General features: G+C 43.3%; 1 protein-coding gene across 1 annotated transcript in view; it reads left to right on the forward strand.

Annotated features, from left to right (window-relative positions):
- The window catches only part of SHISA9 (shisa family member 9), a 356,073-nt gene that overhangs the window by 15,622 nt on the left and 326,472 nt on the right, over positions 1-13,979 (forward strand). The window lies entirely within an intron of this gene.

A 13,979-nucleotide genomic window follows, 5' to 3' on the forward strand; every position in this document is an offset into this window, starting at 1 on the left:
ACTGTTGCTAAGCGCAGCTAAAAATCTGTCCTAGGAGAGTATTTACATGATTACATAAAGCTAATGCTCTAAGTAAAATGTCTTAGAAGAATGAATTCTTCTTTGACAGTTGAGCTACGATGCTCAAATTGTATGCCTAAAGTAGGACGAAGTTTCTAACAGCGAAGTTTCAGTTTTCTACAACAGCAACAGCAACAACAAACTCCTCAGTGACATTTTCTACTAGCAAATGTAGCTCAGAAAATTGTATTTGGTAGATATTCATCACAAATAATTGCTGCATGCATAAAAGATGGGGTAGTACAAGGTGAAAATGGCAAATATCAACTGCACAATCCCTCTTCAAAATGGACAAATGCCAAAGATCTCTTGAACAAGAGTGCAGAACATCTTTCGGCACAAGGACTGAATGTCATTTCAGAGAAGCTCTCAGGGGCCACATTCCAGTGGTGAGTGTGGCCAAAGGCAAAGGGGGTGTGGCCAAAACACCCCAAACACTAGCATATTTTAGCCTAAAGTTTTAACTCCTAGTAACTCAGCCTTAGGAGAAGCATTTCAACCTGTTAGAATGGGGGGGGGGAACCTGCACAAAAAGCTGGGAGACCTCCAAATGATCAGGGGCCAGAGGAAGGGGGCATGTCCCTCTGGGGATTTCCAGGGGGCCAGATTTCCCCCCCCCATGCTTGAGGTTCTGCACCCCTGATCTTGAATGACAATGTAAATGAAAGTCACCCCTTCAACAAGTCAATGATGCGTATTTCAGCCATCAGTGCATCATCTTTTTTTATTATTGGAAGTTGCTGTTCAGTGTTTTTATGGGAAATTGGAAATGGCAAAATACTTACCTGAGCAATTAGTCATTGGTTCCTCTTCACCTCTGAAAGGTTTTGGGGTGTGTGTGGACTTTTTCTTTTTTTCTTTTTTGCTGATGCTGCCACACCCCCTTTGCCTATCAAGTGCCCATCGTTGAGAAGTGTGGCGTTTAAAATGAACACTTTCCACCATTGTGTAACCCACTGGTACATTTTTCTTTAAGAATTCTGAGTGGGAATATTCCTGCATATGCTCAGTAAAGGAGTGAGATAGGGAGTGGCCACAATTTTAGGAAGTTACCAAAATGCAGTGTGGAAGAAACTTGCTTTCTCCTCCCCGTAAGACCCTGAACCCTTGAGACAGGGCTGTTTACAAAGTTGTTCCTGTGTTGCTGGATCCTGATCCATTTTGAGAAGATTGCTGAGGAGCTGAACTGAGTAGAAACTATTTTCTTTCTTCAGCCTGCAGAAAAATCAAGCTTCACAGAGAAGTTTTATTTCTATTTTTGTTGTGGACTCAAGCTGAAAGACAGCACTTCAGGAGGGCTGTGCTCTGTTTTATTGTTCTAGTGGTAAATGAACTGTTATGCATGTAAAATCATTAAATGTGCATTATTATTGTTTTTAATTAAGAAATTAAAATGATATAGGTTAATTATTCCTGTACAATGCTGTGAGACCTTTTAGAGTGTTAAAACTGCACAGTGTTTTGGTGCTTAGTTTTGAAGTTGCGATAGGGTGTGATGAATGGGGACTTCACTGGGTCCCATGCATGTGAATCAGATCGGTGGCTCCTTACTTGAAGCCATCTGTCTTAGGCCATGCCTACAGATGTCTTCAATTAGCAAGTTGGTTGAAAATCATTGGGTGTTGGTTAGGTTGACTGGGCCTTGAAATCCAGATGGTGGACTGGCATTGACTGGGGAATGCTGGGAGTTGAAGTCTCACAGCAGTACTGAATCATATCCTGAACAGGTGGGTGGATGCTGACAAAACTACAAGTGTGTCCTTGATCATGCTAGGCTTATATAAGGCCCGAAGCCCCATGTCCTTGAACCAGAATCAGGGTACAATGTGGGTCTGCATGCTGGGTCCCTGTGTGCCTCCCTTCCCTTGCGTGTGGCTGAAATGGCTGATCTCCCTGTAGAAGTGTGAGCCCCTATGGGTGATATTGGATGTTTAGTTTAATTTTTGATCCAGGCAGGATGGATTACACTTGGGTTGCTCCTTGTAACTTCCCCATCCCCATTCTTTTTCTCCTTAGCCTATGTATACTGGCTTATTGTGCACTTTTTAAATGTGAAAACATTTTTAACATTTAACTTTTTAATCTTTAACAATCAATTGCTGTTTTCTCCCAAGCTGCAACACATCCCTCACTACCCAACCCCTATAACCACACCACTTTTTCCTTCTTCTCATTTTGTCATCAGAGAAACATTGCTTTAAGCGAGAAGTGGGCAATTTGTGGCTTTCTGGATGTTTTGGCCTACCACTCAGGATGCCGGAGAAATCCACAACAGAATCAAATGAGTTCGGATTTCTATGAAGCTGACTTGCAGATTCTTCAGTGGACCAGCTCTTCCTAAATCACACAGATTCTGCAGACTTGCAGACATTTTTTTTTTACTTTGCACATTTTGGGGTGATTTGCGCATTTTGGGGGGATTTGCACATTTTGGGGGGATTTGTGCATTTTTGCAAGTGGGAATTTGTACAAATTTGGGATATTGGAAAACATCTGATTCTGCCAATGAGCAGACAATGGAACAAAAGGCATCTGACAATCCATGAAAAGTGGACAGAATGGCTTTTACAAAATGCGTACATCCCTACTCACAAGTCCCGCAATCCCTCACCATTGGCTATTCTGGGAGCTGTAGGCCAAAACATCTGGAGGGCCACAATTTGCCCACCCTTGCTTTAAGCCCTAGCACTTTAAGGACAGGATTATTCCATTCCTTACCCAACCTGTGCAAGAAGCGATCTCAAAGAAGGAGTCAAAATGATGAACCTAAATCTGAACTGGCACAAAAGGTCATCGAATCATAGAATAGTAGGGTTGGAAGGGCCATCGAGTCCAACCCCCTGCTCAATGCAGGAATCCAAGTCAGAGCATCCCCAGCGGATGGCTGTCCAGCCTCATCTTGAATGCCTCCAGTGTGGGAGAGCCCACTACCTCCCTAGGGAATTGGTTCCATTGTCATATTGCTCTAACAGTCAGGACGTTTTTCCTGATGTTCAGCCGGAATCTGGCTTCCTGTTACTTGACCCCATTATTCCGCGTCCTGAATTCTGGGATGATCGAGAAGAGATCCCGGCCTTCCTCTCTGTGACAACCTTTCAGGTACTTGAAGAGCGCTATCCTATCTCCCCTCAGTCTTCTCTTTTCAAGGCTAAATATGTCCAGTTCTTTCCATCTCTCCTCATATGGCTTTGTTTCCAGACCCCTGCTTATTTAAAGTTAAACCTTTTAATTTTGGGGGAGCACCTAGGGATGTTTGGATTTTGTTAAAATGCATTCTGTCTGTGTTTCACAGATTGGCAGGCATCTTTCTGTGCCAATGAACCTTTCCCATCCCTAGGGTGTGGGTAAAGCTGCTGCAGAATTAGAATCATAGAATAGTAGGGTTGGAAGACCATCGAGTCCAACCCCCTGCTCGATGCAGGAATCCAAATCAGAGCATCCTTGACAGATGGCTGTCCAGCCTCATCTTGGATGCCTCCGGTGTGGGAGAGCCCACCACCTCCCTAGGCAATTGGTTCCATTTTCGTATTGTTCTATGTTTTTCCTCATGTTCTATGTTTTTCCTCATGTTCAGCTGGAATCTGGCTTCCTGTAACTTGAGCCCATTATTCCGTGTCCTGCATTCCAGGATGATCGAGAAGAGATGCTGGCCTTCCTCTCTGTGACAACCTTTCAAGTACTTGGAGAGCGCTATCCTATGAAAATAGACCGAACCTTTAGTTTTTGAAACCAGAACAGAAACTAAACCATTATTTGAAAATCCCTTCTGAACTGGAAGTGGAACAAACAACAACATTTCAAGTTACAATTCAATAGAAGTGATCAGCCCAGAGAGCTTCGGCTATTGGGCGGTATAGAAATAAATAAATAAATAAATAAATAAAATAAATCAGCTAGAAACAAACGAACACACCTTGATGATTGGGTATACCCACTGGCACCAACTGGAATGAATCATGGGCACAGAAAATCAATATCGGAGAGTATTAGTTATACATTCTGCACTTGTCCAGGCTTTTGAGCTCTGTCCTCTTCAAAGATTCTAAGCAGGAGGCAAGATGGGGGCTTGTGAAATGAAAACCAGAACACCGTGAGACTTAATTTTTCCTGTGAACTAGAATGGAACTGCTTCAAGGCATCTTTAATGGAAAGTCAGTCCGTATATTTGAAAAACAGATGTACCAAATTGGTCACTAACTATTGCCTTGAACCAGAACCCACCCTGGAGTATATACAGCCAGCAATGAACACAAATGAACTTACCTGCACCTTGAAATCTACAGGTTGGGTTTTGTGCCAGCCGCCGGGGCCTCATGGAGTGAAAGGCAAATGGTGTGATCCAAACAAGCCAATGGACAGGTTCTGAAGCAGGCAGACAAGGGTCCAAAGGGCCAGAGGCAGATGACATTTTATTTATTTATTTGCAATATTTATATACCACTCCACATCAGAAGATTTTGGAGCGGTGAACAACATGATAAAAGAATAAAACAAAATAGTCCAAAATAGATCGGTGGTCAGGTTCAGAAGCAGGCAGGTGACAGCCAATGTGGTGTAGTGGTTAGAGTGTTGGACTGGGATTGGGGAGACCCAGGTTCAAGTCTCCACTCCTCCATGGAGCTCACTTGTGTGATTTTGAGCCAGTCCTTGACTTTCAACCTAACCTACCGCATAGGGTTGTTGTGAGGGTAAAATGGAGAGGAGGAGGGCCGTGTAAGCCACTTTGGATTTCTTGCAAGAGGACAAAAGGGGGGTATAAATGTAACAACAAACAAACAAGTAAATAATCCCCATTCTTCTTTCACAGTTCCTCCAGAGTTCTCCCAGAATAACATTTTTATTCAGCACTATTGTTTAAGCAAGAATTTGAGCTGGATGGTGGCTGAAAATTCATGACTCTCTGGCTGATTCTCCATTGATCACCACTGCTGAAGTTCTGTTCTGGGCTTCTGCTACTTCTCTCATGTTACTCTTTGATTATTTTACTGATTGTCAGTATTAATTGTTCTTGGCTTGGGCCTTGACTTATTTTTGTTTCTTTTAAAATCTCTTGACATAGTTATCCACCGTGAAGGTCTGCTGAGGCCAGAAAGGCAGGGGGCAAATGTTTAAGACTGATCTATCAGTAGCCTCCCAAATAGAACTGAGCCAAGAAATGTAATTGTTCAACCAGCCTAATCTTCGTACAGAAGTATGAACCATCATGTATCAAACTGGGCTGTGAGAATTGGCAGAAGTACCAACCATCATGTATCAAAATGGGTTGTGAGAAACAGTTCTGAGTGACATTGGTGATTCCAGATGTTAGGGCCCCCTTGGGCCAGTTGCCCTCCTTGAGCTCTTCCTCAACACCACTGTCACCCAGCATGACCTGGGTTCTCTAGCAATTGTCAGTGGGCCTCTTGCTAGGGCAGGAGTCTTGGCCAACCCCTCATTCTGTATGGTGCCTGCTGTTCACAAAGCCCCGAAAAGCGCAAAAGGTTGCCTGATGTCCTGATAGCTGAAGGGGATCCAACTTCGCTTGGTATGTTGCCCTTTTTCCTCTGAATGCCCATGGTGGGTCTAGCAAAGGGCAGCGTGTTGTTCTATGGACATCTTAATCCAGACGGATGGGATATTTATTGCCTTGACCTTTCATTCTTGTTGCTTCCCATATTTGTCTTTTTTAGTGATGCCGGTGAAGTTCTCCCGAGCCAGGCTTGGAGAAAGAAAAGGAAATATAATAATAATGAGGAGCTTGTTTTTAATGAAATCCAAATCCAAATTGGAGAAGAATGGCTGAATTAGTCCCAGAAGCTCAGTTCTCCCACTCTGCTAGCTCCATTAGGTTGCTTTGGCCTGGGGAAAAAACAACAACAACAACAACCCACAGGGACAAAACTGGATGATGGGGGGAAGGGGGCTCCCTCTCCCCCACACCTCAATTTTGCTTCTGTGTCATCTTTTTCCTGCCCCCTAGAAACTAATAGAGGCATTAGAATTTACGAGGGTAGGGAACAGGCTCCCACAATCTTGGGATAAAATCTTGCATTCTTCTGCTAACTTTTTTGTCTGGAAGAATGTGACTTATTTCCAGCTTAATCTGAGGGGAGATTTGTGAAGCAAATATCTAGGATTTAAAAAAAGTATTATGACAGGGGCTCATTTCAAACCAGTTATATCCCCAGTTTTCTTTTGCTGACTTATGTTGGGCTTTTGATGTGCATCCATCTGTCAACAATTTGTAAAATAACAAACACCTTTCAAACAATACTCACCAGTGAATACAGAAGAACAGTAGAGAATGGATGGTTCAGTTATTCTGTTTCTGTCTCAATAATCACAGTTAATACAGTAAACAACCATTAAAAAGCATTACCTTTAACGCAATTCATGTTTGATATTCCAGTCATTATTAAACCATTTCCACCTATCCTTAAATGTATTGATTTTCTGCCATCCTCCTTGAATTCAACTATAACATTGTGATTTTGTTAATTATGATTAACAGTACAATCCTCTATATGTCAGAAGTAAGTCCCATTGAGTTCAGTGGGTTTTACTCCAAGGTAAGTGGGGTTAAGATTGCTGCTTTAGTCTCACCAACTTTTAACAACCATTCCTTTATTTCTGGCACTTCTTTAATTTTCCAGTATTTTGCATTCACTAATAATTAGGGATGTGCATCTGATTCAGACAAACCTCAAGCAGAATCAGCCCCCTTCAGACAGTTTTGGTGGTTTCTTAGATGAACTGGGCTTCTTTCCAAAACCACTAGAAATGAGGCTGTACCACAAAAAGGCTCTATTACTGTTTCATGCTTAAGAGATGCAGACATTCTATCTCCTCTCCAAATAGCATATTTTGGTTTTGTTTGTTCAAAATGCTGGGGGGGGGGGGTTGAGTGACTGGCAGGTCCACCTTCTAATCATAGGGCATGTTTTAACAGGGGCTCTCCAATTAGTGTGATTTCTGGAGGGCAAGGATGGGGCCATGAGATGGCCATTCTTCTAATGCCACTAGGTTCCACTATGAAAAAAAGAAGCCTTACATTGGTTTTCAGTCATCATAATTCTCTAGCTCTTTCACCTATCCTTCTGAAGCTTTTCAGGTTTTTTGCTTTGGGACATCTCTATGACGTGTGCCATTTTTATGCAAATTGCCCCCCCCCCCAAACTATGGGTGGACTTAAGGGGAAGTGAATCACCCCGGCCCCCATTCGAGGACTCTTCTCCCACATAAACCACTGTACCTGTCCATCAGAAACTTTTCAGGTCTCTTACAAAGGGCCACTTTTAGGCTGTTTGCCATTTTCAGAACAATGAACCACAACAAATATAGAGGGATAGGTGCATTCCCCTTGAAATACCCTGAAAATGTAAAGGCTGCTCTTGCACAAAACCCCATGTGCCCATTCAATTGAAATTCGGCTGGCTCACTCCCCTCAGAAGGGGAAATTATTCCTGCAAATTCCATCCAATAACTCACATGCACACACACGCACACACATGCGTGTGCACATAGCGCAAACCCCCCTGCCTATATTTTTCTGGCATTTGGCAGGTGTAATCCCCTCTTATGCAGCTACTGTAACTGCAAATACCATTCAGTTTTGACCAAGAGAACAAACATAGTTATAACCATTTTTTTTTAAAATTCCCATATTAGTCAATGAGAGGCATGAAGCCTCAGATTTCTTAATCTTGGTTTGGTACCCAAGTCAAAGCAGATGGCCTCCTGAACCAGTCCAAATAGGATCAGGCCATTTTCCAAAGCACTGAATCTGAGTTGAATCTGTGGGACTACCTTGCATAAATTTAATGGTATATGGGATGCCTTTTGGGAGTTCCTTGATTGCAGTCATATTGTCCCAAAGAGCATCTGCTGTGATCTGGTACCCCAACTCCTTGCCTTGTAAACAAATGCTATCTACCCCCACTCCAACCTTCCTCCACTTATCTCACTTACATCTTCCTGCCTTTATTCTTATCTGAATAAAACCAGCTGGATTTTCACTAATTCTGCAGAAGCCCAAGACAACAGGACATCATTGCAATATTAGAAGCTCTTTTCTTTTAGATAGGGGTACCACCAAGGGGATGAGATTTATTTTCCATAATGTTACATTTCTGTTCTAATTTTATTTATTCTCCTCCACAGTTTCTGTTGTCTGTCTGTCTGTCTGTCCGTCTATCTATCTATCTATCTATCTATCTATCTATCTATCTATCTATCTATCTATCTATCTATCTCATATAACTGTCTGTGTCATCTGTCATTATTTGTTATTGTTGTTACAGGTAGTGAAAAAATATTGAAGAATGTGACTGCACCAGAATCACTTATTTCAATCATTTTGATAATTTTACCATCATTATTGTAAACAAAATAGAATAGACACCCGTTATCCGCAACATTTAAAGAACACTATGTTCTGCATGGATGACATTCAAAGCATTAAAATCAATATGCCCCCCAATTTTATAAGAATGAATTACAATAAGTGAGTCATGTCTCAGATGACATCTTTGCAATCCACCAAATTAACCTCAGTGAACACCCCCCTCACCATTTGAATGGTCATCTCTGACTGATATGGACAGCTGATATAAATAAATAAATAAATAAATAAATAAATAAATATAAAATAAAGGTACTAGCAGTACTAACTACCAGGAAGCATTTCAGCCTATCTGTCTTGTTAGTGAAATATGCCTCCTTCCTCCCACATACCCTCTTTTTGTAACAGGAAAGAGCCATTCAGAGATGTGTTTTGCCTGTTCGCCTTACACTGCTGTGTTAATGACTGAACATATTTCATTTTCCATGTCCTCAAGCAATGACTCACCTTGCAGGAGATGGTCACCTTCTCAATACAAATGCAGCAAACTGAGGACAGAGGCCAAGGCTACTTTTTCAAGTTGACCAGCTAGTTATTTTAATACCTTATTAGATTAGACACCAGTGTCTCTCTCATTCCCATCATATGGTTTAGATTTCCCATCTTGTGGGCAAAGGGAAGCCTAGGAGGTGCCCAGCAGGCCAAGGAGCAGGTCTGTGGCAAGGCTGCTGAAGCAGCAGGGAAGCTGTCCAACCAAGGCCTCAGAACTAGAACATACATCTAGGAGCTGGGCAGAAAGAGGTTATTCTCCTCCTCTTCCTCATCCTCCTCCATATCTGCCTGCCTCTCTGCTCGTCCAACCATCCATCCATCCATCCATCCATCCATCCATCCATCCTCATCCTCATTCTCATTCTCATTCTCATTCTCATTCTCATTCTCATTTGTTGTTGTTGGAGGTAGTGAAAAAATATTGACAAATGTGACTGCACCGGAATTGCTTGTCTGGATAATTTTGATCATTGCAACCATCATACTATAAACAAAACAGAAGAGAAACATGTTATCCACCATATTTAAAGAACACCATATGGGAAGATATGCTGCAGGAAGGGATAGGGCAGCTATAAAACTAGCTGACCTGGCTGACCTATCTTTTCCTGCAGCATCAATGGGGACATGATCTGGAAGATATTTCACTTCATGGTTCCTGATCCTGAACAGGGTTTAGAGACAGAAGGTCAGATGTCATTATAAGTTTGCGGTGGTAGTGGAAATAAAGAAATGAGACAACCAGACTGGATGGAAAATGGGCCACATTTATTTAATCATTAACCGAAATCTGCAGAAGGGGCAAAACTGATTTGTGGGAGGTGAACTTACTCCATCCAGCTCAGGCATCAGCCTATGAGTGATTAGGGTAATATTTCCGGCCTCAAAACAGGAGTGGTGTCAGGAGCATCCTGGTGGCCTCTTTCAGTAGACTCCAATAGCCAACTCAAGACACAGACCAAAGAATTCTTTTCAAAGCTTTAATCCTTTTACAACTTAATGACTCTTTCAGATGCTAATCACCAGCGGCTAAGCAAGGAACAGCAGAGTGGACTATGTGCTGAGTAGGCAGTTGATCCCTGTTTGAAAGAGAGTCACTTGAAGTAGGGATGTACGAAAGTCACTTACCTTCTTACGAAATTGATTCGCGGTGGGGGGGAGGCGCTCCGTCCCTCCCCCCGAAATTCTGGCCGGGGGGGGAGGCGCTCCGTCCCTCCCCCCTGGAATCCTGGCCAGCCGGGTCCGCAAATGGCGGCGGCTGTAGCCGCCGCCGTTTGCGTCCCTGCAGTCAGCTGTGATAGGCTACGTAAATGTTTACGTAGCCTATCATGGCTGATTTAAAAGAAAAAAACAACAACCGCATGTACGCAAATGGCGGCGCCCATGGGCGCTGCCATTTGCATTTCTTATTTTGACATGTCTTAGTCTACATAAACATTTACATAGACTACGGCGAAAATAAGGGGAACGCAAATAGCGTAGCGTCTACGCTATTTCGTTCCCCTTATTTTCGCCGTCTTAGTCTACATAAATGTTTATGTAGACTAAGACGTGTCAAAATAAGGAACGCAAATGGCGGCACCCATGGGCGCCGCCATTTGCATATGCACAGTTTTTTTTTCCCTTTTAAATCAGCCGTGATAGGCTACGTTAACATTTACGTAGCCTATCACGGTATTTTTAAAAATCTAGCTGTGATAGGCTACATAAATCTTTATGTAGCCTATCACGGTATTTTTAAAAATCTAGCTGTGATAGGCTACATAAATCTTTATGTAGCCTATCACGTTTTTTTTTTTTTACTGGAAATGGTGGTGGCGGCAGCCAGTCGGAAGACCGGCCGCCACAGCCACCACCGCCGAACCGCCACCGAACTGCCGCCGCCAGGAAGATTCGCCCAAGGTAAGTCCCGTCCTGGGGGGGGGGGCGGGGGGGCAGACCATTTCGCCTCCGATTTCGGGGGGCCGAATGCACTGGCATTTGGCCTCTCTGAGATTCGTGGCGAAATTCTCTGACATCCCTAACTTGAAGACCCAGAACTTATGGGCTAGGGAGAGATCCTCCCTCTCTCCCTGGGTCCATGGGAGGCGGCCATTGCTTGCACGCCAAATGGGTGCTACGCCTCCTTTCTGCGCCCTCCATTGCTTGTCGCTCCCTGCGTCTGCATCGAGCGTCCAGCAAGCCCCCCTCCCGCACTTGCTCACTGCCAGGATCACTATCTATCTCAAGAATGCTAGCAGGAGGAATCTCTGCCAGCTGCTGTGTGTGCGAGGGATGAGCTGCCTCCTCTCCCATGGATTGCTGTTCCTCCTCAGAATCAGAACTACTCTGGGGCTCTATGGGCTCAGTTTCTACCCTGAGAAGTGGGTCAGCTATTCCCATTCCTTCCATAAATCACACCTTCCAGTGCCTTCCCAGATCACTGCTCCATCCCCCAGTGCCACACAGCTCCAAGTGGATGATCCAGGTTAGCTGCAGAAGCCATCCTTACCCTGCCACTAGATCGCACAACCCTAAGTGACATGTCTCAGGAATGGCTGATCACTGTAACGATGCCTCAGGGTGCTCAACAATCCTTAATCCTACCTGTCACTTCCCCCACATCCCTTCCAACCCAAACAGCAACAAAATGTGACCAGATTAACCTGCCTCTACATTACTAAATTAAATCCATCTCCTGAACCTCAGTACAAAGTAGGCAAAAAATACATCAACAATGCCAATCAGTTGGTGAAAAAAATCCTACTTGCCCCCCTGAAAGAATGACCAGCTAATCCTGTACTGAAATAGGGAGAGAGGGTGCAGCCAGAAGGAAAGAGGACAAAACAGGGGGTGGAGCAGGCTTATAGATCCTCAGCTCCACCCCAATCACAGCTGCATGATCTGTGGTCCCACACCATTCTGGAGAAGCCTCATCTCTCTTTATGACCCTGCAAAGGCATCCCTGACCAGAACATCCTGGGTGGATGACGATGGATGGATGGATGATGATGATGGATGGATGATGTTGATGATGACAGATGGATGATGATGAATGGATGATGATGGAATGACAATGCCGAACCTTCTGGTCTGGGCATGGTCTTGAACTCATTACTGTCTCTGAACTTGACTGGGGTCATGACTGGGGAAGATTTGGAGCTGAGGCATTGGACCAGTCACTATAAAGCTGATTCACTGAGGTTGCAGACTTCTTAGGTGGGGCATTATGTAGAAAAGGCATGTGGAATAGACCAATCAGGAAGGGGTAGATAATGTGGTGACACATGACTTCATGATGCATTATGCACTTCCAATCTACACCTCCGAAGATGTCGTTTGATATCGTGCATGTGGAAAACCCGAATACACAGAACGAGATCTCAGATTCAAGGAGAACTCTCATCTGCTTTATCTCTTGTGTTCACCACTCTAAAATCTGTTCTAGCTATGGAGCAGTATACAAATATTGTAAATAAATGAATCATAAATAATCTGAGATTACACGGATGGATTTGTTACTTTCCGAGGAAATAACAAATTCATTTGGGGGTGAGTTTGCCCACTACTAGTCAGGACTGCTCCTGACATAGTTCTTCTCACAGACATCACACCCTACTCCTTAAAGTTTTCAGGAAACTTTATATTTTCATCAGTGTGTGGTTAAGGAAGAACGCCATTACTTCTGCAAAAATTATATGCACAAAGCAAATTGGTTGGTAATTTCTATGGACAGAGGTCACTGCCAGTTCTTCCTATTTTGAGCCATTTTTAGCTGGTACTGGTGAACAAAATAAGCACAAGCAGAAAACACAGGAGTACTTGGTCATAAATTCATATGAATTCCCCCCCTTGAATTCAATCCACAGGGACTCCTGTGCAAACCCCCATTGAAAAGAATGGGAACTGCACAAGAGGACGAATATCCGCAGAGAGAAGGCCAGTGAGGCTGACTAATGATGACTTAATCCCCTCACTGTTCTTGTGATCATGTGGCGAGGGATGTGCTTGAAAATAGCAAGACCAAGATGGTGGAGGAATGGGAGATGCAACAGTGTTTGTATGGGCTTTGGAAGAAGGCAAGCCCTTTTATGTGAATTCCCATGTCTTCACTTCTACTTTAGGCTTTATATATCTATCTATATCTATATCTATATCTATATCTATATCTATATCTATATCTAGGGGCTGCAGTTGCTTATTTGTTAAGACGCTGAACTGCAGACTGGAAGGTCGGCAGGACAGCAGTTCGAGACCCGAGTGCTGCTGCGTGACGGAGTGAGTTCCCGTCTTCAGTCCTAGCTCCTGCCAACCTAGCAGTTCGAAAGCAAGAAATTGCAAGTAGATAAATAGGAACCACTTTGGCAGGAAAGGTAACAGCGTTCCGTGCACTTTGGTGTTCAGTCATGCTGGCCACATGACCACGGAAGCGTCTTCGGACAGCGCTGGCTCTTCGGCTTAGAAATGGAGATGAGCACCACACCCTAGAGTCGGACACGACTGGTTGGGGACACCTTTACCTTTTTATATCTATATCTATATCTATATTTATATCTATATCTATATCCATATATATCTATATCTATATCTATATCTATATCTAGTCTGTGTTGGGCCAATCTGTGTATGACTGAATGCATTTCTGTTTCAGTCATGTATTACCTGGTTATGTCTTTTTTGTAAAGATCCACATATTGTGATATTAATTATATTATCTATATTGTGTTGTTTGGAATATTTATACCCTGCTCCCCTGCCTGACAACAGGCCTTCAAGGCACCTGTCATTAAGCAAAAGAAGAAAAGAAAAAAAGTATGACCTGCAACAAAATGTTGAAGTGTATTCTTCTTCCTAACAGGAGTGTAGCTGTTAAAGGTTGGAGCCAAGCATTTCTTCCAAGCAAGACACTCTACTTTCTCCCTCCCCCAGATTTTCTACCCCCCGCCTTTCTAATGGTTATGCTATATTCTGTGTCTGCTGAGCATGCACAGCCTTCAGTGGGTTGGTTTTGGAATGTTTTGCCCCTTAGGGTTTTTCTAAAGGGTTTTTTTTTTTTTTAACATCTTAT

This window comes from Heloderma suspectum, chromosome 12, assembly GCF_057233095.1.
Source record: "Heloderma suspectum isolate Gila_16-S chromosome 12, 16-S_ref, whole genome shotgun sequence".
NCBI classification, from domain to species: Eukaryota; Metazoa; Chordata; class Lepidosauria; order Squamata; family Helodermatidae; genus Heloderma; species Heloderma suspectum.